Source organism: Lemur catta, chromosome 8, assembly GCF_020740605.2.
Source record: "Lemur catta isolate mLemCat1 chromosome 8, mLemCat1.pri, whole genome shotgun sequence".
In the NCBI taxonomy this organism is placed as follows: Eukaryota; Metazoa; Chordata; class Mammalia; order Primates; family Lemuridae; genus Lemur; species Lemur catta.
In genome coordinates this window covers 53,549,551-53,574,207 of record NC_059135.1, presented here as the reverse complement: position 1 = coordinate 53,574,207, position 24,657 = coordinate 53,549,551, and the positions used below count along the sequence as shown (strand labels likewise).

Below are 24,657 nucleotides of genomic sequence, written 5' to 3'. Positions count from 1 at the left end.
CTCTTTCATCTTCTGGTGCTGTAGCTGTACGTTATCAGCTTGTGAATGCACCTTATCTTTTCCTCAATTGGATTTTACATTATCTCTGTTGCTTTGCTTCCTAGCTTTTCAGCACTTCACTGGATATTTATCTTAACAACTTTAGAGGTTCATTTTAGAATTCAACATTCAGTAGGTTATGGATGTCAAAGTAAATCTAATTTTAAAAAACGCTTTGTGTTTAGATGATTGATATATATTTTTTCTCTATAATTAGAAGTCCTGACCCTAAATATCCACAGGAGCAATGAGTGATGATGCAGCTCCTTGGAGGAGCTTACAGGAATCAAAAGTGGATATTACTGGTGTTGTTTGGGGTTATCTGAAAGATAATCATAAAGTGGTCAAATTGCAAAATTGAAATAATTAAAAAATATGTATACTTTATGCATCACTTTTAGGGAAAGAGTATAGGCATTTGTGAGAAAGGCAAGTGAACAATAATAAAAACAACAGAATGGAATGATTTAAAAAATGCTGGAAAATTGTCTAAAAGGGAGCTTTTTTTTTCCATTTTAGTTGAACTAACCTTGATTTTCTTTTATTTATTCACCTACTTTTGATTTTATCTGCCTATGAAGAAGTTTTCAGTCAAATTCTGCCACGTAAGAATGCCTTTACAAATAGAGTAGCATTTGAATCTATTTCTTTTGAATTGGAACAAACAACACAGGTATACAATTGATTTTATGTGCTGAATCCTACTTATTTATGTAATTACATAGGAGAAACTTTGTTGATGGGACTTTTATCTTGTAGGATTGATAGTGAAGAGATTAAAAAAGATTTAAAAAATGAAAAATTAGTAATAAGGGAAATTATAGGAGAAAAGGAAAACTTTTTTTTTTAAAGGCCCACTGATGTTTAGATGCTAAAACATGTATCTGAGAAAGCACAATTGCTACCACCACATCCCTCCCTCTCCTTTAGGCTTGTGCGGTTGCTGCTGGGTTGCCCCTGAGAGCGGGCAGTGTCCCCTTCTCTGGGGGCATGGGCACCCACCTGCCCCACCAGCTTGGCTTCTTTCTGAGAGTGTTACCAACTGACATGTGTTGACACGTCTTTCTCCTTCCCAGAAGGAAAATGATAGGAGATTATGAAAGGTTACAGACCATGATTTAAACTATGTTCAAGTAAACTGTGGGCCAAATCAAAGAATTTCTGGCTTGTAATTATTAATTTATTTCTAAAAACCCTATCGCCCGGAATAACTGGTCATAAAATTTTAGTGTATCTTCCTGCAGTATTTTTTGTGGGAGTATTTTTTAGCATGTTTGAGCTTGTACTTTATGACTTTATACTTTTTAAACTGAACATTAGAGGGTGATCATTTCCTAGATTATTAATAATTCTTTATAAGTGTAATTTTTACTGGCTAAAATCATATGGATCATATGGCTTAAGTTTTTCCTTATTGTTGGACAATTAAGACATTTGAAAATGATTGTTGCTCTTATAAATAATGCAGTAACCTTTTACATTAAGTTTTCTAATGTTTTAGATTACTTCCCTATGATAGAGAGATATCCATAGAACTAAAATTAGTTAATGTGTGTGAAGAGATTTAGGATATTTGATACGTATCTTCAAATTACTTTTCATAAAGGCAGTAAGACAGATGCTATTATTCATATTTTACAAATAAGGAAATTGAGGTTTGGAAAAGTTAAATTACTTGTCCATGTTCACACAGCTGATAAGTGCTAGGGACCACTGTGGGATTGAAACCCTAATTCCTTTCCTCTGTAACCGTGTTTCAAGTATGTTCCTTGGAATATTGGTAGATATTACAAGGAAAAAAGGACTAATGAGAAAAAATTTGGGAAATATCAAGTTTAATATTTTTTAAATCTTCGGAGCCCTGGACATCGCCATAAAGACAAGACGATATGTGGCCATGGAACACTGGGGAACCCTCTGGGATGTGCTTGCCAACTCCGGGCTGCACTATGGCAGTGAAAACAGACTTTTGACTAGAAGTTGAGTTTCATATTCTCCTGGCCCCAGTGCAGAAACTCTTTACTCAGGACTCATGAAAGTCTGACATTAGCCCCTTCAGTTAAGATTAAATGACCAAAGAGAAACAGCTTAGTGATAATAATTAAAATGTTACTAAATTCAACCCCGTTAGATTTTATGAGTTTTTTTAAAATAGAAAAATAACACAAATTGAACTAATAACTATTTTAAAATTATTTTTTAAGAACGTTTTTATTTTTAAATTCAACTCAAGATGGATTGAAGACTTGAATGTAAGACCTGAAACTATAAAGATACTAGAAGAAAACCTAGGGAAAACTCCTCTGGACATTAGTCTAGGCAAAGAATTCATGACTCGAAAGCACAGGCAACAAAGACAAAAATAGACAAATGGAACTTAAACTATAGAGCTCTGCACAGCAAAAGAAACAATCAACAGAGTGAACAGTCTATAGAATGGGAGAAAATATCTGCACACTGTACATCTGATAAGGGACTAATATCCAGAATTTACAACTCAAACTACTTAACAACAGAAAACAATCCCATTAAAAAGTGGACTAAGGACATGGATAGAAATTTTTCAAAAGAAGACAAATGGCCAGCAAGCACATAAAAAAGTCTTCAACATCACTAATCATCAGAGAAATGCAAATTAAAACCACAATTAGATATCATCTTACACCAATCAGGATGGCTATTGTTAAAAAGACAAAAAATAACATGCTGGTGAGGATGCAGAGAAAAGGGAACTCTTACTCACTGTTGGTGGGAATGTAAATTAGTGCAACATGTATGGAAAACAGCATGGAGATTTCTCAAAGAACTAAAAATAGAACTACCATATGATCCAACATCCCACTTCTGGATAGCTACCCAGGGGAAAAGAAATCAATGTACAAAAAAGATACTTGCACTAGCATATTCTTCACAGCACTACTCACAATAGCAAAGACATGGTATCCACCTAAGTGTCCATCAACAGAGGATTGGATAAAGAAAATGTAGTATTGAGACCCTGTCTCAAAAAGTAATAAATAAATAAATGGCAAAAATTATTTTTATTTTATTACTATTATTATTTTTTGGGAGGCAGTCTCACTCTGTTGCCCATGCTAGAGTGCTGTGGCATCAGCTTAACTCACAGCAACCTCAAACTCCTGGGCTCAAGCGATTCTCCTGCCTCAGCATCCCGAGTAGCTGGGACTACAGTCGCATGCCACCACGCTGGGCTAATTTTTTTTCTATTTTTAGTAGAGATGGGGTCTCACTGTTGCTCAGGCTGGTCTCGAACTCCTGAGTTCAAGCAATCTTCCCACCTCAGCCTCCCAGAGTGCTAGGATTACAGGCTTGAACCACCGGGCCTTGCCGAAAAATTATTTTTAAATAATTACAGATTTATAGGAAATTGCAAAAACAAGTACAGGGAGGTCCCATGTAACCTTTACCCCCAGTGGTAACATCTTATATAAGTATACTGTAGTACAATGTCAAAACCAGGGAATTGACATTAATATAATCCACAGAGTTCATTCAGGTTTTACCAGTTTTTTATGAACTCGTGTGTGTGTGTGTGTGTGTGTGTGTGTGTGTGTGTGTGTGTATGTGTGTGTGTGTGTGTGTAGTTCTATGCAGTTTTATCACTTGTGTGGATTCATGTTATTATCACCATAATCAAGATACAGAACTGGTCAATTACCATAAGGCTCCTTCTTGCTATCCCTTGCCTACCCTCTCCTGTCAATAACAACCATTTTTTTTTAAATGATCCATGTATATATCTTAGGAGATAGATCCAACCTCACTTGAAATGTCTCATCTGTTTCTGTAGGACTCTGTTGATGACTTATTAAGTGTCAAATATTGTTTGGTAGTAAGTATTTACTAAGACAAGAAGGTTAGTCAGTCCAATTTAGAAAGAATTTTAACACCAATGAAGGCTGGCCTTAATTCTGAGTTTAGGGATGACCTTCAACAAAATGGAAAGGTGCCCTGTGTGCTCCAGTCCCCTTTCCTGCAGCCCTCTGCTCCCTCACTGCACTCTGCTTGGCCACCCTGCACCCCCTTTGGATACCTCAAGTGTCCTGGCATTGACAGGATGACAGTCACCTCCAACTCTGAGCTGTCACACTGCCCTCCTGACTGTTGCTGAGCTTCCAGGAGCTATTTTCAACCCACTCGATCTGCCCAGGTATCCCTAGTTGATTGTGTCTAGTCTCCCTTTCTGTCTAAACTCCTTGGGTTGACTTCTCCCCTCCACCCTGTCTTGTATGCCTCTTGTAGGCCAACCTCTTAACTGGAAAAAAGTAGGGCAGACACACCTTGGGCCCCACGCTTGGAGGCAGACACAGGATGGCAGGGGACCACACCTTACTCTGCTTTTCTTTCTTGCATCTAATTGTTCAGACCTCAGCAGTCCCACATTTCCTAACCATTAATAAGGCAACCTCAGTGAATGAGTTAAAGAGTTTAATGTGCTGGCCCTTGCAGAAATGATTATATTTCACATAAAAGATTCCTAGAGATGTGAAAGCCTTAACTCAAAAGAAATCAGGGTGAAACTCACATAATAAGAATATCTGCCTGGTGGCTTTTTCAAGTCACATTGTCAAGATATGTGCCTTCTAACCTAATACTAATCCTAATGCACCTACCTCGGACATACCACTCCCTAAGCATTTTGGCTAATTAAGAATTTTCTGTGTATGGTTTAGAAATTATAAGAACCTCAGTTTACCTTAAATTCTGAAAACCTGTTGAAATCTTAAAGTTCATTAGAATGTGCTCTGTTTTAGGACACAAGGTTAATTTGTAGATACCACAACAATGAACAAGTGCTGAAAGCCAAATGATGTAGCCATTTACAGTGAGTCTTCAGTTATCCAGCATCACAGAGAGGTTAATTTCATACAAGTTTATCCCAATCAATCCTCCAGACTTGGCATTATTTAATAATTCTGGCAGAAATACTTAAATGGTATTTAATATGACTGCTTTTCTAAAGCATGCTGAATATCATTTATCTTTTACTTATGATTGAGGCTCAGTATATTGAACCTAAATTAGTATCCTATGTTATAATATTGTGATTTTGAAGAATGTGAATTATTTGTTTCAACACCAAATGGCACCAGTGTTGCTTTTTTTTGTTGTTATTACACCTGTTTTTGCTTTATCTGTCTCTTCCCTTGCTGGCTGCCCTCTAGGTTTCTGTCCTGTCTCCTTCCCTTGTACAAATATAGTATATTGCTTCTAATCCTTTGGATTGAGAATCCAGGTAACCAGTTTATTGGAGTTGTATATATAATATGAATGCATGTATTTTGCCCCCGGGGTATTTCTCCTCTGAGTAAAGTGTATAAATTTCAGAGTTTTTGGTATTTGGGGCCTTGATTTTTGCTTTCACAAACACTTTTAAACTTACTTGCTACCTGATCTCATTCTTATGATTTTTTTTTAAATAACTGAGCTTTCCAGATATATATCTTCTGAATAGTTGAAACATTACTATAATGAGATTAATTCCTACATTCAACAAATATTTACTGAGTGCCTATGAAACACCTACATAGAATTTGTCATTGAGGTGCTTAGAATTTATCACTGAGCAAAACAGAAGATCCTTGCTCTCATAGAGCTTAAATTCTAACAGAGGAAATAGATAATAAACAATAAACATAATGAACAAATAAATTACATGTTACGTTTGACGATATGTATTATGGAAGGAAAAAAACAAGTAGATCCTGGTAAGAAATTGGGAATGCCAGTGGGTGTGGTAAAGATTAAAACATTAAATGGGGTAGTCAGAGTAGGGGTCATTGAGAAAGTGATTTAAGCAAAGAGATGAGGAAGTTTGACCAAGCTTATGTTTAGGGTAAGAATTTTCCAGCAGCGGGAACAGCCAGTGCAAAGGCTTTGTGTGGGTGCATGTATATAGATTGTTTGAGGGGCAGTAGGAGGCTACTGTGTTAGAGTAAGCAAGGAAGAGAGTAGGAGAGGAAGTCAGAAAATGAGGGCAGATCACATAGGGACTTGATAGCCATTACAAGGGCTTGGCTTTTACTCTAAGTGAAATAGGGAGCCAAGAAGGGTTTTGAGCAGAGCAATGACATAATCTGACTTTTTAAAAAGATCACTCTGACTGCCATGTTAAGATGCTGGGGGAAGGGGGACAGGGGTGGAAGCAGAGAGACCTATTACGAAGCTATTGCAGTAATCTAGGTGAAAGAGGGTGGTGGCTTGGATGAGGGTGACAGCAGTGAAGATGGTAAGAAGCAGTAGAATACATTTTGGAGGTAGAACGAATAGGACTTGTTCATGAATTGAATGTGGTAATGTGTGAAAAAGAGTCATCAAGGATAACTCTAAGGGTTTTGGACTGGGTAACTGGAAGGATCGTGGGGCTATCTGTTGTGATGCAGAAGGCCATAGACTAGGTATCTTTGGAGGAAAAGTGAAGGAGTTCAGTTTTGGACATGTTGAGTTTGAGATGTCTATTAGACATTCAATTAAGTGAGTCAAGTAGGAAATTGGATATATAACTCTGGAGTTTGGGAGAGAGGCCTGAACTGGAGATATAAATTTGGGAATTATTAATACATAGATGGTATTTAAAGCCATGAGATTGGAGAGCACCAAGGAAGTGAGTGTTGAAAGAGAAGAGTTCAGGAGGAAGGGGAATAACTAGCAGAAGAAGCTGCATAGGAGTGACCAGTGAGGTAGGAAGAAAATAAAGGGAATGTGAAATGTGTCTTGAAAGGCAATTGAAGATGTTTTCAGATAGATTGTGTCATGTTGACAAAACATCAGGGAGAAGAAAGACCATAATCTGGGTTTGGATTTGAAGTTTGGTATCTTACAGGTGATAGGCTAACAGGTCTCCTCCCAGCCTAGTTGGCAGTTAGACTGGTTGCAGACTCTGTGCCAGGCCTTTGAATGTTGTTGTGAGGAAGCTGGCCGTACTACAAACAAAAATAAAAGATCTCACATGCAAGGTGCAGGCAAATGCGTAGCCTGTGTCTTACACTAAAACGAGATCATTCAGCTAGAGGACAAGTAAATGGGAAAGTCCAGGTAAGGAAAGATGAAAAATCAAGGTAGAGAGGTGCAGAGGGCAAGAGGGAGAATAACATTTATGCAATTATGAAATCATAGGGTGTTATTTCTCCATAACAGATGGGGAAAAGAACAGGGAGTCAACATCACTGTGATAAATACTGAACAGCAAGGAAGCAAACTATCACAGCTGAGGCATGCGAGCTGCTGTGAAACTCAGAAGTGATATTATCAATAAAGCCAGAGTTGGCAAGTGATTAACAAATAAACAACATATGGCTCATTGGTTACCATGTCCCTGGAAACATATCCTCTTAGGAGATAATGTGCCTCTGTAAATGAGTTTCTAGGTTGTGCATACTTGCTTTTGATACATAAAGCAGTTGTGACCTAAGCAAAACTGCTGCCAAAAAGACAACTGTAGATTTCTGGTTTGGGGCAAGACAGAGTGGACTTGATTCTCCATATTCCTCCCACTAAGTGTAAACCCTGGATATTCTATATAAAACAAACAGAAAAAGATTCTAAAAGGTGGAGAGAAAAAGGCTGACTGGCTTAGAACCTCTCTACTGAAGGACACAGTGGTGAGTTCATTGAGTTTTCTTTTTGCCTGATATATCCCAGGCTGGGTGCTGGAGTAGACAGTAACTCAGAAATACAAATGGGCACAGACAAAAAAAAAAAAAAAAATGCTCCAAGAAAAGCCTGCTCTCTAGCCATAGGACAAGGAAAGGTGAAGCCTAGAGAAATAGAAAACTTTTAGACAATAACTGCTCTAGTCTAACCAAACACCACAGAAAAAAACTACAGACTTTCCTCCACTCCCATCAGCAAAGACCAAGTGAGGAGCCTAATTTTCCACCCTTGCCTAGCTGTAATGAAGCAGCTCTTCCTTCCTAGATTTTAAAGCAGTCACCATGAAAAGTACTTTAGTGAGCAATTGTTAACACCCTTGGAACATATGATAAAACAGAATTTTTAAGCAAACAAAAAGCCCTAGCAAAAAAATATAAGAAACAAAGAAGAATGGAATGGAAATTTTAGAATTGAAAAATGAAACAACTGAAATTTAAAAAATCAGTGGGTGGCTCAATAGCAGAATGGAGAGGACAGAAGGAATCAGTGAACTTGAAGATAGAACAGTAGAAATTACCCAATTTGAATAATAGAGAGAAAATCAACTGAAAAAAATTAACAGAGCCTTAGGGGCAGATGGTACTGTAACAACAGATCTAACATTCATGTTTTTGGGATCCTGGAAAAAGAGAAGAAAGAAGATGGTGCTGAAGAAAGTAGATGAAAATTTTTGCCAAATTTGGGAAAAGAAATAAACTTCAAGAAGCTGACAGAACCCTAAATATGAAAACTGAAAGAAATCTGTACCAGCACACATAATCAAACTTCTAAAACCTAAACACAAAGAAAAATACTTAAACTCAGCAACAGAGAAATTACACCTTACCTGTAAGGGAAAAACAAACAGAATGACATTGGAGTTCTCATCAGAAACCATGGGGCCCAGAAGGAAGTGGAACAACATTTTTCATGTGTGGAAAGAAAAGAATTGTCAACCCAGAATTCTATACCCAGAAAAAGTATCCGCCAGGAATGAGGGGGAAATCAAGTTGTTCCCAGATGAAGGAAAACTAAGAGGATTTGTCACTAGCAGTCTTACCCAAAAAGGAATTACTAAAAGAATTTCCTAAAACAGAAAGGAAATGAAAAAAGAAGGGATCTTGGTATATCAGGAAGAAAGAAGGAATGACAGAAAGAGCAAAAATACAGGGCACAAGAGAAAAGAAGTTGAATTAAAGCTGCATAACTTGCAAAACAGAAATACATGAGAAAATCAGTGGGTACTAGGATAACTCTCAATGCAAGTGCCCTTCTGTTTCCACTATCCTTGAAAGACATGCTGCTTTCTCCTAGGCAACAGAATTTCATCTTTTAAAAGAGCCCCCAATAATGCTCTCGTACCACCCACTTGGGATACAAGAATGATGTTAAGTGGTGAGCATGCACAGCCTCTTCTCTTTCCTGTCTTGTATCTAGCAATCCTCCCTCTGCAGTAATCCAGCCATCCCACATGCAAGATCTCCACCTGAAATATAAACTGCCCTCACTCTGGTCCCCACTGTTTCTTCTGCTGGACTTTGAGGAGAGTCATGTCTTCATCACTGAGAACTACATTCTTTATGGAGTCCCAAAAGTGATTAAAAAAAGAAGTTCTGTGATTAAGGGGCATCCCTTCCACTCAGACCACCTTCTCACTCTGCCTCTTCACCTGAGAATTATTAATTTATGGACTCCCAGAGGCTGAGCTTGTCTGTATAGAGAGGCCTTCTTTCTAGGGTTGGGGCCCCATTTGATACAGAGGACAGAAGAAGAAGAGGTGGCCAAGAGTGGACACTCCCAGCTGTTGAGCAACAACTCTATCTCCCTGGCTTCAGTCTTCCTTTATCCCTTCCTTGCATTTGGACCATATCACTCACTGTCTAACACAAGGTCATAGATAGGAATCACATGTTGTAAATTTGGGGGGTGAACATCTTTGCATACACATGGATCTGCTGTCTTAGCTGATGTGCAAATAGAGAAGTGGAGAGAGGGACCAATTATAAAACACTGGCTCTGGACCTAAGTGGCCTCAGCTCTGAGTGACTATAGTATATACAGTAAGATAATAACATGCTGTGGGACTACGGAGGCCAGTGTGCTGTTGTGAGAGTTAAGTGGTGAAATGTCAGCGATGCCTTCTAAAGACAGGAAAGACTTGAACTTACTTTTTCCAAACTAAGATCTCCAAGATTAGAGCCTGGTATGATTGTGTGGATGGCACAGTAAATCTTGTTCTAACTGGATAAGCCAGTCAGTTGATGAGATCCTAGCAGAACACGAAGCCCTCAAATCCCAGAACCTCACTTTCTGCCGATGCCTCCCTCAATAGTGGACACGCTCTTCTTCACCATCATTTTACCATGCAACCACTTTGCTTGTCTTGAGTCACACAGAAACAAAGAAATAATTTTTAAAAGAATCCTTTATAAAATGTTTGTGTGTTGCATGTTAATCCATTAACCTTCTGTTGAGCAATGTGCTACTTGTGGCCCTGATGCTGGGCTCGTTCCTGAGAAAGGGACAGTTCATGCCATTATAGAAGTTACCTGGGACACAGACACTGAACAAGTAGTCAGAGGGGTATTTAATATAATTTTCACATGTGCTATGAAAAGCTAGATCAGGCTATGAGAATGAGAACATAAACAGGGGATCTTGAGTATGGGAGATCAGATAATATTTCCTCAGAGGAGGTGGCATGAAACAGTAAACAGAAGAAGGAGGAGGTGAGAGAACAGCAGAGGGTCACATGTATTTGGTACCTTTTGATTATCTCATCCAGATGATTAATTCTCTACTCTTTAGAAGTCTCCATTTAGCCAGCAATATGTAGGTGAATTGTGAATTAATTATTTTGACTCAGTGATACATGGATTAGGAAAAAGGAAACTGCAAATTTTTATGACTAGATAGTACAGGCACATCTTTCAAAGGAATTTGTTATGAATAATGTTGACTTTTCCCGTTTTATGCAGTGAGAATTTGTCTAGTTTGCCCTTTTTTGAAAATTTTTGTATGTTGGTATATGTTACAAAATTTTAAATGTATACATATTCATATTTCCTTTTTTTGGTATTTTTTGATTATGCTAAGGGAAAAAAACCTCTGAACACAAGTCAAAGAAACTACTGCACAACTTGTAAAAAGTAATACCATCATTTCATGATTCAGGTCTTTCCTTTTCACCATTAAACACATCTTATGTCCTCATATGATCCCTACACAAAGTAGATGCCAAGTAAAATTTTATTTAATGTCTGAATAAATATGGAACCTGCAGAAGTACCGTTCCCAAATCCTGGAATCCTACCATAGGTTGTTGGTAAATTCCCAGCTTCTATTTTGTTTGGCTTTTCAATGGAAATCCAGTTAAAGGTGTGTAGGTGAGATGAGTGTGGCAGGTTGTGGGTAGAGGATGTGATCCCACTTGTTCCAATGAAAAGGCAGCAGATTCTGTGGGATGCAGTTGGGAGTCTTCAGTTCGGATGCCTGCAGAGAGGACCTTAATTTAAGAGCATCTATGGCTGAACTCCAGGAAACAATGACCTGCTCTTTTTGTGGGAACCACTTTGGGGAGCCATGCTCTTATGATGTGTGGACACAGTGTATGTCTGAGGTGCTTCCTGACCGGTGATGGAGACTGACAAAGGCTGTGAATCTTTTGTCTGTCTAGCATGTTTTCAGTTTCATGGAAGCAGCACTGGGCAATTTGGGCAGCCTTATTAAGGCTTGTTGGAGCCAGCACTGAACATGGGCTTGAAAGTTTGTCCTGAAATGGTGACTTTCTATGTGACCATGTATAATAGTAGTTTCCTACAGCTGCTGTAACAAAGTACCACAAACGGGGTGGCTTAAATAACAGAAAAGTATTGTCTAGCAGTTCTGGAGGCTAGAAATCTGAAATTAAGGTGTTGGCAGGGCCACACTTTTTCTGAAGTCTCTAGAGAAGGGACATCTCTAGAATAGGGATCATAGCTCTGTGTGAGAAGGCAGGGAGAACATGGTGGCTCATGCCTGTAATCCCAGCACTTTGGGAGGCTGAGGTGGGAGGATTGCTTAAGGCCAGGCGTTCAAGACCAGCCTGGGCAACATAGTGAGACCTCATCTCTACAAAAAATTAATAAAATTAGCCAGGCATGGCATGCACCTCTAGTCCCAGGTGCTCCAGAGGCTGAAGTAGGAGGATCGCTTGAGCCCAGGAGTTCAAGGCTGCAGTGAGCTGTGATCACACAACTGCACTTCAGCTTGGGCAACAGAGTGAGACCCTGTCTCTAAAAAAATAAAAATAAAAACAAAAAACTAGAGTAAAAGTTATTTTAAAATGAAATGAATTTAATGACCGATGATTCATTAAATACTCAATATGTTTGTTGAATGAATCTGTGAATAACCAAGCACCTAATATGTGCCAGGTACACTGGGCTAGGCAACCAGAGTTTCAGGTGTGGTCACTGTGCTAAAGGTGCTCAAAGTCTGGGGAGTCTCTTATGAAACATTTTATGTTCTTTATTCATTTGTAGTAATTGTGTTCTAAACTCAGAGTTACTAAAAGTGAATCGCAAGCATGTGCTTTTTGAATCTGCTCAGCACCCAGGTCTTCCAGAAAGTGTCAATAGTCACTCTTTGATCCCTTTCTTTGATCGACACTCAGTAGGTTGACTTCCACGTGAATGGCTGGATTGTTCTCTTCCATTAACTAACCTTGGCCCACCCAGAAATGTAGTGTCACTTTTTGCACATTTACATTAGTTTTTAAAGACCATTCCTGTTGGCTTGGCGTTTTCCTTCCCATAAAAGTTCGTAGGTATTTGAAAAATCCAGATCTTTTATCATATATGATGATTTATTAATAATATAAAGAGTTAGTGTTGTAAACAGTCATGCCACACATGAGTAAAAAACCATAATTATAAACACACATAGAGAGTTTATTATTATAATCAAATAAAACTGCAATAAAAACGGTTTGGCACCTTTCATGATCTACATATTTGTTTTCGGACAGCAGTGTAATTAGCGACAAATGGTTCATACGATGTTCAAAGTTCAAATAAATAACTATAATTAGTACTACTTTCATGCAGTCAAGCCACATTTTTTGTTTTCCTGATACCACGCGTACTCTTTCATCATTGTAACACACAAACTGACACTTGCAGCTGAGAACACACAAAGGGCTGGAATCTTACTCATCAACAGCTGGAGAGCCTTGTCCTCCTTCTCCTCCTGCCGCAGGATGGAGAGTCCTCGTGTCCTCTCCAGACTCTCTTCCTACCACCCCAGCCACCCCTGCCCGACAACCAGTTCCTTTTCCATCAGAGCTGCATCCTGTTCTGCCCCATGGACCTGGAGCTGGAGAACAAGGCAGCAGAATCTGGGACCTGGGGAGGGAGAGAAACTGATCACATAATCACCGTGCAGTGAGTGAGGGAGAGGGCTGCAGATGGTGTGATTGGCTCCGACTCACTGGTACCTGGGAGAGTACCTGGACAGAGGTGGGAGCAGCAGAGTTGTTTCTAAGTAAGGTGGATGCATAATTTATTGTCCAAACAGGGATACTGTTGAGAGTGCATGAGGGAGTATTGGTGTTTTCAACAGGACTATAGGTATACACCATGACTGTCTCAGGAAGAACCAGACTTACTGTTACACTACTTCTAAGTAGACGTAGGAGGGAGAAGAAGAGAATTATGGTTTTATCACATCTGAATGAGCATGTGGATGTTCCATAAGACACATGGAAGTGAAGGCTGCATCATATGAAAAGTGTGACGTATGGAGCCCTGAAAGCTCTGTCCTAATTAGTCCCCATGCCTTTTGTCCCTTTCTCCTCCAATTCCTTCCCTGCTAGAAGACTAATTTTCCAAAATGATGGCTCTGATTTTTTTTTCTGATTTTCCTTTTTTTTTTTTGAGACAGGGTCTCACTTTGTTGCCCAGGCTAGAGTGAGTGCCGTGGCGTCAGCCTAGCTCACAGCAACCTCAAACTCCTGGGCTTAAGCGATCCTACTGCCTCAGCCTTCCGAGTAGCTGGGACTACAGGCATGCACCACCATGCCTGGCTAATTTTTTCTATATATATTTTAGTTGGCCAGATAATTTCTTTCTATTTTTAGTAGAGACAGGGTCTGGCTCTTGCTGAGGCTGGTCTTGAACTCCTGACCTCAAGCAATCCACCCACCTTGGCCTCCCAGAGTGCTAGGATTACAGGCATGAGTCACCACGCCCGGCCTTCTGATTTTCTGAGTTTTAAAAATCTCTGCTGGCCCCACATGGTTAGCAGAATAAAGTCTGTACCTGACTAGCTGACATTCAAGTCTGGCCCCGACAGGGTCCCAGTCTTGTTTCTCAGTCTCCCTCTTTGAGGAACCAATGGAACCTCACACTGTTGGAACCACTGGCTGCTCCTGGCCTGCAACTTCCCACCTCCATGCCTTTGCTCGTACCTTATCATTTTGCTGCCTGGAAACCTTTTCCCCCCAGTTTATACTATTGCAACTTCTGCCTATTCTCCATGAGCTGGTTAAAATATCAGCTGAAGTGCTGTGGGAAGCAGAGAATTGGAAGAGAAAGGGTTCTCTATGATGCCATCTCTACTCACTTTTGTCTCATCCAGCTCTGAACCCCTAGGAGTTTTTATACAGACCTCTGTGTACCTTTCTAGGGACCCATATGACCGCTTTTATCCTTGCATTGTCATCGTTTAGTTTAGATGTTTTAGATCCCCTAATAGATCAGAAGCCGTTGTAGGGCAGAATCAAGGCCTGGTTCTTCTTTGTAACTCTCAAAGAAATTTCATTGTGCTTTGCACTTGGTAGACATTCAGTCATGAATGGTATGCAGCAGTATTGTTGAATGAAAGAGGTTAGAGACTGAGATTCAAAATTCTGATGCTGTTGATCTCTACTTGGGTGAAGGAAAGCCATGGGACAAAGGTACTCCCTATTTCAAAGACTTGGGACTGGGAGTGGTGTGGACCTCTGACTCTTGCTGGCCCTAAGAGTGGCTTCCTCTCTCCACAGGAGGACTAGATGAGGTGGACCAGCATTTTGCATTAGGAAGTCTGTTGCGATTTCTCAAGCCAGAGCTGTGTCTTTGGCATGGGTGGGTAGTAATAAAATCCTATTGCTAAATGGACCATACGTGACTATAACTAGGCCCCTTTCTGATATCAGCTTTGGCCAGTCACTTTGGAATCTCTGTCTCTAGGCAGCTTATTGCCTTGGTAGTCATAATTGCTAGTAGTCATAATTAAACGCAATTATTTGAACATTGCCTGAAATTGTATACAAGGTTGGCTTTCTTTTTATTAGCTCAGCATTCTGTATACTAGGCTACCTGGCCTGGACTATTAATTGTGATCTCTTTGAAAACCAAAATGACTAACAGTAAAAAGAACGACTGTCAAATTGAATCTTCATTCCTAACGAATCATAATCCCTGCCATATGGCCTTGGCACCAATCCTGCTGCCTGGGGCTTTTCATGTTTTCATGCTATGCAGTGAGGCACACTGGAAATTTGTGTTGGTGAGGACTGCTCTTGATATTTTACACACTGAAGGGGGTACCAGAAACTGTTTCCAAAAAGAATGAAATTCAAGGCATCTGTTTTCTCTGGCATTTGTAGTTTTGGAACTATGGAAATGAGATGTATCAGACTCTGTGGGTATGGCGAGGTTTCCAGCTAATAAAAATTTATTAAAAAATCATATTAGATATTTTCTGTACTAACCACCTCAGATTTATTTAACAGTCTATTCACTATTAACGCTTGATTCCAAAAAAAAAAAAAAAAAACCTGAGCACTGTGAAAGAAAAGGGAAGTTGTATCCTACTGTGCTACTGTACCTTAAATAATCTTTAGTTTACTAATACTCTTTAGCTTATAGGACCCTATTACTGTATAATCTTTAGTTTAGAGGTCAGAGCCAGCTATACCATAAAAAGAACATTATTCTAACCAAATTCCTAAGTGTATTTTGACTTAGCCGTAGATCTGGAAAGTCCAGACACATTTTGACTAAGATAGTCAGATTCTGAGCTGTCAAGCAGTGAAAGGGTAACACTTAGACATATCATCTTAACTTATTTTTATTTATTGCCTCAATTTATAATTCCTCTTAGAACATTGGCTTTTCTAAATCTGGACAGAATCTCAGCAAATTTAGCCCCACGTCACCCTACTGGATATGAGAAAGTCAGGACTCAGTGAGGTTAGTCAACTTGCTCAGGGGACTACAGCACAAGGGATATACTAGCACTTCTGCCATGTTCTGTTGGTCACAGGGCCAGCCGAGATTCACAGGGAGGGGAAATAAATCCCACTTCTTGATGGGGATTTATGACAGAGCATTTGTGGTCATCTTTAATCTACCATACTTACAAAAGCAGAAATTTTACTTCACAGTATTGTAGACTCTTTGGGGGTATTTGTTGCCTTTTTAATTGGAAAGATTTTAGCCATTATTTTCTTTAAATATTTTTCCCTCCATTTTCTCTGTTTTTTCCTTCTGGCACTTTTAATTACATGTAGATTAAACTCTCTTAGTATTTTCCCACAGACCATTGAGTCTCTGTTCATTGTTTTTTTAATGAACACTGCACATTCCAGCCACCCCAGCACCCCTGAATTCTGACCGCTGCCTCACAGCCCAGGGGGACTGCCATGCTCTGGTTGGGTTCTCCCTCCCTGCCTGTGTTCCAGAAAGGGTTTCCAGGCAAAATATCAAGGCTATTGTGTGGATCATCTCTTATCTGTCCCTCCTTCATGGAATCACAGTACTGTATCCTTGTTGTCCAACATCTCAAAGCATGTTGCTTTATCTATTTTGATCAATTTTATAATTGTTTACCCCGTGTAGGGGCGCTAATTTGTTACCAGTTACTCCATCATAGCCAGAAGTGAAAGTTCTTTTCCTTTTATAATGATACAATAGAATTTTTTAATGCATAGAAAATTCTGTATGTTAAAAAAACAGATTACAAATCTACATAGTGCCTAGGTGAGTAATTTAGAGCATCAAATATAAATATTATTTTTTAGTGAAGTAAAGATACCTATAGGGCTTTCTTTGACTGTTGGCTAATATATGTGGTTCAATAACAGGTTCATGTACTAATGAAATGAATTCTATTAATAGTTTAAAATCCTTGGCTCTGGGTCAAAATGATGCCTGCCTTGCATTGCTAAGTTCTTTGTTTTCTCTTGGGTTCTTTCCCAGAAGCCCTGGATTCTCTGTTATTTAGGCCTCTTGTGTGAGTTCTAGTTCCTTATGGGGTCTGAATGTTCAAACTCTGCTAGTCTTATTACTGATCTGGAGACTTGGCTTCACCCGGTGTGTCTACATGCCAACTTTTCTATTCCTGTCTGTTAATTATCAATCAAGATAAAATTCAACACCCTCCCTACCCCATTTAATTACACTTTTGTCCATTATAATTATTTTGGGGCAAAAGAAGTTAGTTACCAAAGGAAAAGTCGGATTATCTCCACACAGGAATAATAAACAACCTTGTAGTTGTTGGTGCTAAAATGATTTAGAACCATTTTCAATTTCAGCCTAGTTTAAGGGATTTCTTTTGAGTGCATCTCTTTAAAAAAAAAATGATGCCTGTGCTTCTTAATTCTGGGACATAGTTTTAGAACTGTCTTATTTCCATTTCCCATATGTTTTGTTTTGTTTTTTGCTTTTGCGGGTTTTTTTGTTTGTTTGTTGTGTTTGTGTGTGTGTGTGTGTGTGTTTTTATTTTGACACAGAGTCTCGCTTTGTCTCCTGGGCTAGAGTGCAGTGGCGTCATCATAGCTCACAGCAACCTCAAACTCATGGGCTCAGGTGATCGTCCTGCCTCAACCTCCCAAGTAGCTGGAACTACAGGCGCATGTCACCATACCTGGCTAATTGGTTTCTATTTTTTGTAGAGAAGAGGTCTTGCTCTTGCTTAGGCTGGTTTCAAACCCCTTACTTCAAGCTATCCTCCCACCTTGGTCTCTCAGAGGGCTAGGATTACAGGGGTGAGCCACCATGCCTGGCCTCCAATATGGTTTTTACCTTCAGAAGAGACTTAGAATATAGTGAAAGTAATATCACATTTTTTAATATTTAGGTTTATTAAATTACTTATGCAAAGTAGCAAGTATATAAACATAAATTATATAAATATAAATTTATCAAATTTATATTTATATAAATATAAAATATTTATATATTTTAAGCCTGTCAAATGTAGCAGTGGGGGGTTTTATACCAACTGTAGTGACACTAATGTTAATAAGTTCTGATAACCCACTCTCATCAGGCCAGCCAAGAACAGTAAAAATTTTCTTGACAAAAAAAATCTTCTAATTTTCTTTGAAATGTTATTAACTTTTAATGATATTACATCCTCATGTACAAATATAAAAGTTACAAAAAGTACATTTATTCTTGGAACAGTGTTTATTGAGTACCTACTATATGCAGATGCTGTTCTAGGTATTGGAGATACAATAATTATTCAAACAGAAAAAAAATCCTTGCTCTCATGGAGCTTACGTTCTAGTGGAGACAATAATCATAATATTAGGTCATTAAATATTAAATATCCAATTTCAAATCAAAGGTGTAGTTTATTACAGTGCTCCCTGACCTTTTTGGCACCAGAGCCAAGTTTCATGGAAGACAATTTTTCCATGGACCGAGGGTTGGAGGTTGGGGTGTTGTGGGTGGCAGGGGGGTGATATGGAGCTCAGATGGTGATTTCCGGCTTGTTTCCTAACAGGCCATGGACCGGTACCAGGCTGCGGTACGGAGGTTGGGGACCACAGGTTTATTATATCTCAAACAAGAAGCAGTACAATTGATCAAAGAGTGTGCCTGAACTATCAATACAGTTTTGCCATCTTAACAGTAGCTTGTTTATGCCAGGAGCGAAGAAGCCTGGAGAGTGAGTGGTGATGAAATCTCGAAAGGCATTTTCCACAGCATGTTGAGAATTGAATATTTTTCTTGCAAGAAGTGGTCCAAAGCCTGGAAGAAGTGGTAGTCAGTTGGTGCAAGGTCTGGGGAATATGGTGGATGACACAATTTCCAAGTCCAACCTCTGTAGTTTGAACAGCGTTGTTTGTGTGATATGTGGTTGAGCAGAGCGTCTTGCAAGAGGATTGGCCCATGTCTGTTGGCCAGTCTCAGCTGTTTAATCACGAGTATCCTTATCATTGCATCCAACTGGTTGCAGTAGACATCCACTGTAATCGACTGACCAGGTTTCATGAAGCTGTAGTGGGTAATACCAGCACTGGACCACCAAACAGACACCATTAGCTTTTTTTGATGAATATTAGGTTTTGGACTGTGTTTCTGCACTTCATGTTTATCCAACCATTGTGCTGAAAGCTTGAGATTGTCAAAAAGAATCCATTTTTTATCACATGTAACAATATGGTGTAGAAATGGTTTACCTTTATGTCGAGACAGCAAAGAAAGGCAAGCTTTGAGACGATTTCTCTTCTGATGCTCGTTTAATTAATGTGGTACTCATCTATCCAGCTCCTTTACCTTGCCCATTTGTTTCAAATGGTCCAATATTGTTGGAATAGTAACGTCAAACCTTGCAGCTGATTCACACGTAGGTTGAGATAGACTTACTTCCACTACAGGTTTCAGCTCATCATTATTCACCTTGGTCTCAGGTCACCCACATGGCTCATTTTCAAAATTAAAATCACCAGAATGGAACTTCTCAAACCATTGACATACTGTGTGTTCACATCCTTTCCAAATATTTCATCGATATTCTCCAGACAAGACACACTGGTCTAAGTTCACCCCTAGTGATTAGCTTTTGCCCTTCCTGATAGAGAGGGGAGGAGGGACACCTTTGTAAATTTATGTCCTGCATTTAGGCAAGTAGGGGGAGGGCAGAGAGCTTTTCTTATATCTGCTTTTTCTTAATTGCCTTCAGCTCAAACTAATCCTTATGCCATGTGGTGTATTTTGGGGTGGCATATTCTGCTACTCTTCAATACCCTGGATCAATAGACCTTTCTCATTCTTTTTTTTTTTTTCTTTTAATTATTTTTTTGTTTTGTAGAAACAGGATTTCACTACATTGCCCAGGCTGGTCTTGAATTCCTGGCCTCAAGTGATCCTCCTGCTTCGGCTTCCCGAAGTGCTGGGATTATAGGCCTCCACACATGGCCATTCCTCATTTTTTCTAAAGTTTGCATACCATACCATACCATACCGTTGTATGGGATTTATCATTATTTATATCCACATATAAATGTATTTTATTTCATATCTTAGTGTATACATAATTTTACACATTTGCAAGAATAACTGTAGAAGTCCTTTAACTGGAATTACTGTATTAAAATACATTAATTTTTGACAGATGCTATCAAATTGTCCTCCACTAGGTTTGTATCAATATTTACTCCTATTTACTATGTATTTTTGCATTTTAAAACATTTAACTTCTTCTGTCTTCATAGCATCTGTTGAAACTGAGACCAGGCATGGGGTGAATTATTCCAGCAATCAAAGACATCTTGAGGGGAAATGAGGAGACTTATCACCTAATTTTGTACAGACACCCACTAATGTTTTAGTATTATTTCAATATTGTACTGTTAAAGAAAAAATTATTCAAACACTTGTTAAAGATAGTAAGGCAGACTTTATTCAAGGGGGACATGCGATAGGTATAGGGTCCACTGCAGTGAGGTCTTGCAATAGGGGAGTCAGGCTTAGCTCGTACTCCAACAAGGACAAGTGGAGATTTATAAGCAAGGTGTGGAGTGGCTGTCATGGACGGAAAATTACTAAGAAGAAACATAATACTAAGAGGGTTTCTGGCTAAACTGACTTGGTAGGATTCTTGCTGAAGGCAAGATATCAAGAGTGGTCAGATACCAAGGGTAGGGGGTTTTTGCAGAACTGATTTAGGAGAATTCTTGCTTAAACTGGATTTAACAAAACAGAGAGGGAAGCTGAAGGTCGGTCCTAGTGAAGCAGAGGACTTATTTTTTTTTTATTTTTTATTTATTTTATTTTTATTTTATTTTTTTTTCTCATTTTTTTTTTTTATGGAACGCTTCACGAATTTGCGTGTCATCCTTGCGCAGGGGCCATGCTAATCTTCTCTGTATCGTTCCAATTTTTTAGTATATGTGCTGCCGAAGCGAGCACGAAGCAGAGGACTTAGAGGAGCCTCCCTCAAGTTCAGTTCAAAGGAGAGAGTCTTTGTCAGTGTATTACATTGTATATTCAAAGTATTTGGCAGTTTTTGGTTCTTAGAAAAAGCTCATCAAGCAAAAGGCCTATCAGGCCTTATAGTGGTGTCATAGAGTAGGGGCTGCCTCCATGGAAGTGCTCAGTAAATATTAATATTTGTTGAGTAGTGAATGAATACATGAAAAAGCAATTTTGATTTCTGGGAAGGCTTTCACCAGGGACACGTTTCATATCACAGAGTGACTTCATGTTAATGACAGGACTGTCAGTATTTCTCCCTTCTAATAAGTATTCCTAATTTCCCAATGCTACATTTATGAACAGTCATCCTTGGGATCCGTGGGGATTGGCTCCAGGACCCCCAAGGATACCAAAATGCACAGATACTGAAGTCCCTGATGTAAAATAGCACAGTATTTGCATATAACCTATACATATCCTCCTGTATACTTTAAATCATCTCTAGATGACTTATAATACCTAATACAATGTAAATGCTATGTAAATAGTGTTATACTGTATTTTTAATTGTATGTTTTAATTGCTGTATTGCTATTTTTGCTGTTTTTTCCTCTAATATTTTCAACTTGTGGTTGATTGAATCATTAGATGTGGAACTCACGGATACAGAGGGCCAACAGTGCTCCTCTCAAATTAAGTCACTGACTTAGCACCTCTACCCCCTTATCCTGTGGGCTCTTCCAGTTGTCACCAGCAGGGACACCAGCATCAGGTGCTGGGTGGATACTTGGGAGGCAGCCAGATGGAAGGGGTGTTCCATGAATAGCTGGGATTAAACCAAAATATACAGCTAATCAAACACCCCTGAGGCTTATGTCCTCATAATTAACTCACAAACTAATTCTCTCTTAAAGCCAGAGATTCCCAACCAGCTGATCCAGTTTGAGAAAGTCTTTTTCAAACCTTCCCTTCTAAAAGTGTGTTTCCCTCTGCTGCTATTGCTGCGTGTGTATCCTGTGCCTCAGGTGGGTTGGGACGGATAAAAGGTTGAGAATCACTGTTCCAGGTAAAGTAATGTCCCCTTCCCTCCTGGCATGTTCAATATACTTCCCTTTTTCCATGTTCTCTTTCAAGGGTCCCCTTGCTGTTACCCAGGAATAGAGATAACTAAGAAAGATTGTCAGAAGGGTCTGACTCAAGAGATTCCATTCTACCCTCACAATCCAAGGCCCTTAGTGGGCTCTCCTAATATTTAGTTGCAACAGTGGCATTTTTTTTAACAGTCATCTCAAATTTGAATGTAGCACTAAATACTGTGAAGTGATTTTTGAGAGCCTCTGCTTACTATGGTGAAAGTTACATAAAGGAAAAAGAGACATCAGGTGAAACTATCCAGAAAGCATTTTAAAGAAGCATCAGTTGTTTGAGTCATCCCAGAAGCCATTCTAAATTTTAAGGAGCCAAATGAAATTATTTTTTGACTTAATGCTAGTAGAGCAAGTGTATTGCAGGGAGAATTAGGATAGAGTTCTCTTTTATGTGCTGTTTGGGGGGCATGTGGTAAGCATCCCAGTCTGGCTGGGGTCTGGGACTTGTGGCTGAGGGTGTGTGGTGGACAGCCCTTGCCCAGCCTGATGGTCCTTTATGGAGGTTAGATCCTCAGGGACTGTCAGAGAGGATTTTTGAAAAGGGACAGTTAAAATTGGACAAGGAAATACTTTGGTTTTGTATTGCATTTTAATTGTAATGAGACAAATTGCAACACTCCGAGCCTGATCAAAAAGCTTTTCCTCTCTCTCACAAATGCAGGGCCAAGCATTCTTTAGACATTAGCTGGGCTGGCCTTGCCCTCTGCCTAATGGGGAGATATTTCAACTCTCTGAAAAGCCCTGGTCCCCAGCGCTCTGACGTGGGACAGATGACAGAGTGATTGTCTGCAAAGGGGAGCTGGAGGTATTCAGACCCTTACTGCTTTGCTCAAGGCCAAAATTGTGGTCTGTAGTGACCTTCAATCCCACTCTCTTATCTCCTTTGGGACTTTGAGGGGGCAGCTTCCTCTTTATTCCTTTACAGAGACATAAAAGCAAGCAGGCGTCAAGTGCTGGGCTACACGGAGGATGTGCAGGCCGTATTTCAGAAGGGTCACAGAGGTCTTGGTGTGCCTTGCTTGAGTGATGATCAGTCTCAGCTGTGAGAATGAAAAGTTGCAGTTGACCCTGGGATCTCAGGCTCTTTCAAGGGGATTTTTGGGAAGGTCACCCTGAATGCTGGCAGAATCAAGAGTCTCAGCTGAGGGAGAATTTGGGCATTTGATTGAGTTGAGAGTATGTGTGCGTATATGTGTATCTCTATAAGTGTGTTTGTGTGTACGTGGGTATCTGTGTGTGTGTGTGTGTGTGTGTGTGGTGGTGGGTGGGTGGGTAGGAAACTCACAGGGAGAAGAATCAGGAGAGGGGTCATGGTGATACACAAATTTACCAGACTAACTGACCAAACATTTAGTGTCATGCTGTAGTCATAAAAAGAGAAATGAGAAGAAACTGATTTTAGGGAGGTTTTACAATGATGGCTTCATGAAGTCTTTGTAGAACTTTCATCTATAAGTGATGTCTCTTTCTGTTCTGAGTTCCTATTCCCTTTCTTTCCTATTTTAGTTGTACCTCTAATCTCAATTCACCTGGATAATTGCTGTATGTGTACGTATCTCCCTTACCCAATTTTAATTTCCTGGGTATAGGAACCATGAGCTTTGTACCACCCGAGTGCTTCCTTCACATCTCATAGAGATACTCAGCAAATATTTGCAGATCAAATGAATGAATTCTCAACTCCTTCATTCTGAATTTTGTTGACATTGTTGGAAAAACTTGTAATTATGGAAGAGTAAACATTTCAGTATTCTAAGTGGTTAATAATCAAATAATCATATAATTAAAATGATAACATGATAAGTGGTAAACATCTTGAGTTTCAAAGACTTTTGCTACATCCATGTCATCACTGGCATTATGAATCCACATAACTTTAGCTTACTAATAGTCACCTAACCTCTGTGTCTAAATGTTTGCGTGTGAGAATGGGGTTCATAATATCTGCTTTATCTAACAGGGCTGTGATGATCAAAATGTTCAATAGGTGTCAACGCCCTTTGAAAAGTTAATAGTGTTAGAAAAAGACTGAGATTATGGAGTACATAATGTTTAAGATCTTACTGTTGTTACAATAGAAAAAAACAAGCACATCTGTCTATAAAACCTACAACAGGCGCATAAGAATTCTAGCATATGTTTTTAAGCACTTTATTAGTTTCATTAGATATTTCTTTTAAAAGGTCTGGTGGACAATAATGATGACGAAGATGATGGTACTAGAAATAATAGCTTCTGTAGCCTTTTATAATTGATAAAGCTCGTGTGCATTATTATCTCAGATTTGACGGTTCTTCCTTAGGGGAGAGGAGTAGCTCTTTACAACTCTAAGTTACTGTTGAAACAAAAAGAGTCAAACTGAACTGCACAGGAGTTTTAATGCAAATGTATTTAGTTAACATTGCACCCAATGTTCTGAAATACATTTACTGATCTTCAAAAGACATCTGAATAAAAATATGTATATATTGAGGTAGCTGAGGAAACGAAGCATTATGTACATTCCCATAAGATGACAGTATAACTATAGTCCACTTCTTGGCCGAGCCTTCTGTTTATGATTGTGGGAAAGCACTGGGCAGAGAGCAGTGCTGCCTCACCCCCACTTCCCTTCACTTCTTTACCTACCTCCTGCACTC

The 24,657-nt window shown here is 39.3% G+C and overlaps 1 protein-coding gene and 1 non-coding gene across 5 annotated transcripts in view; one reads left to right on the top strand and one right to left on the bottom strand.

The window, feature by feature from the left end:
- Positions 1–24,657, top strand: part of RAPGEF4 (Rap guanine nucleotide exchange factor 4) — a 283,558-nt gene that overhangs the window by 15,312 nt on the left and 243,589 nt on the right. The window lies entirely within an intron of this gene.
- Positions 20,756–20,864, bottom strand: LOC123644190. Its single transcript, XR_006737017.1, has one exon. It is a non-coding gene; the product is annotated as a U6 spliceosomal RNA (small nuclear RNA).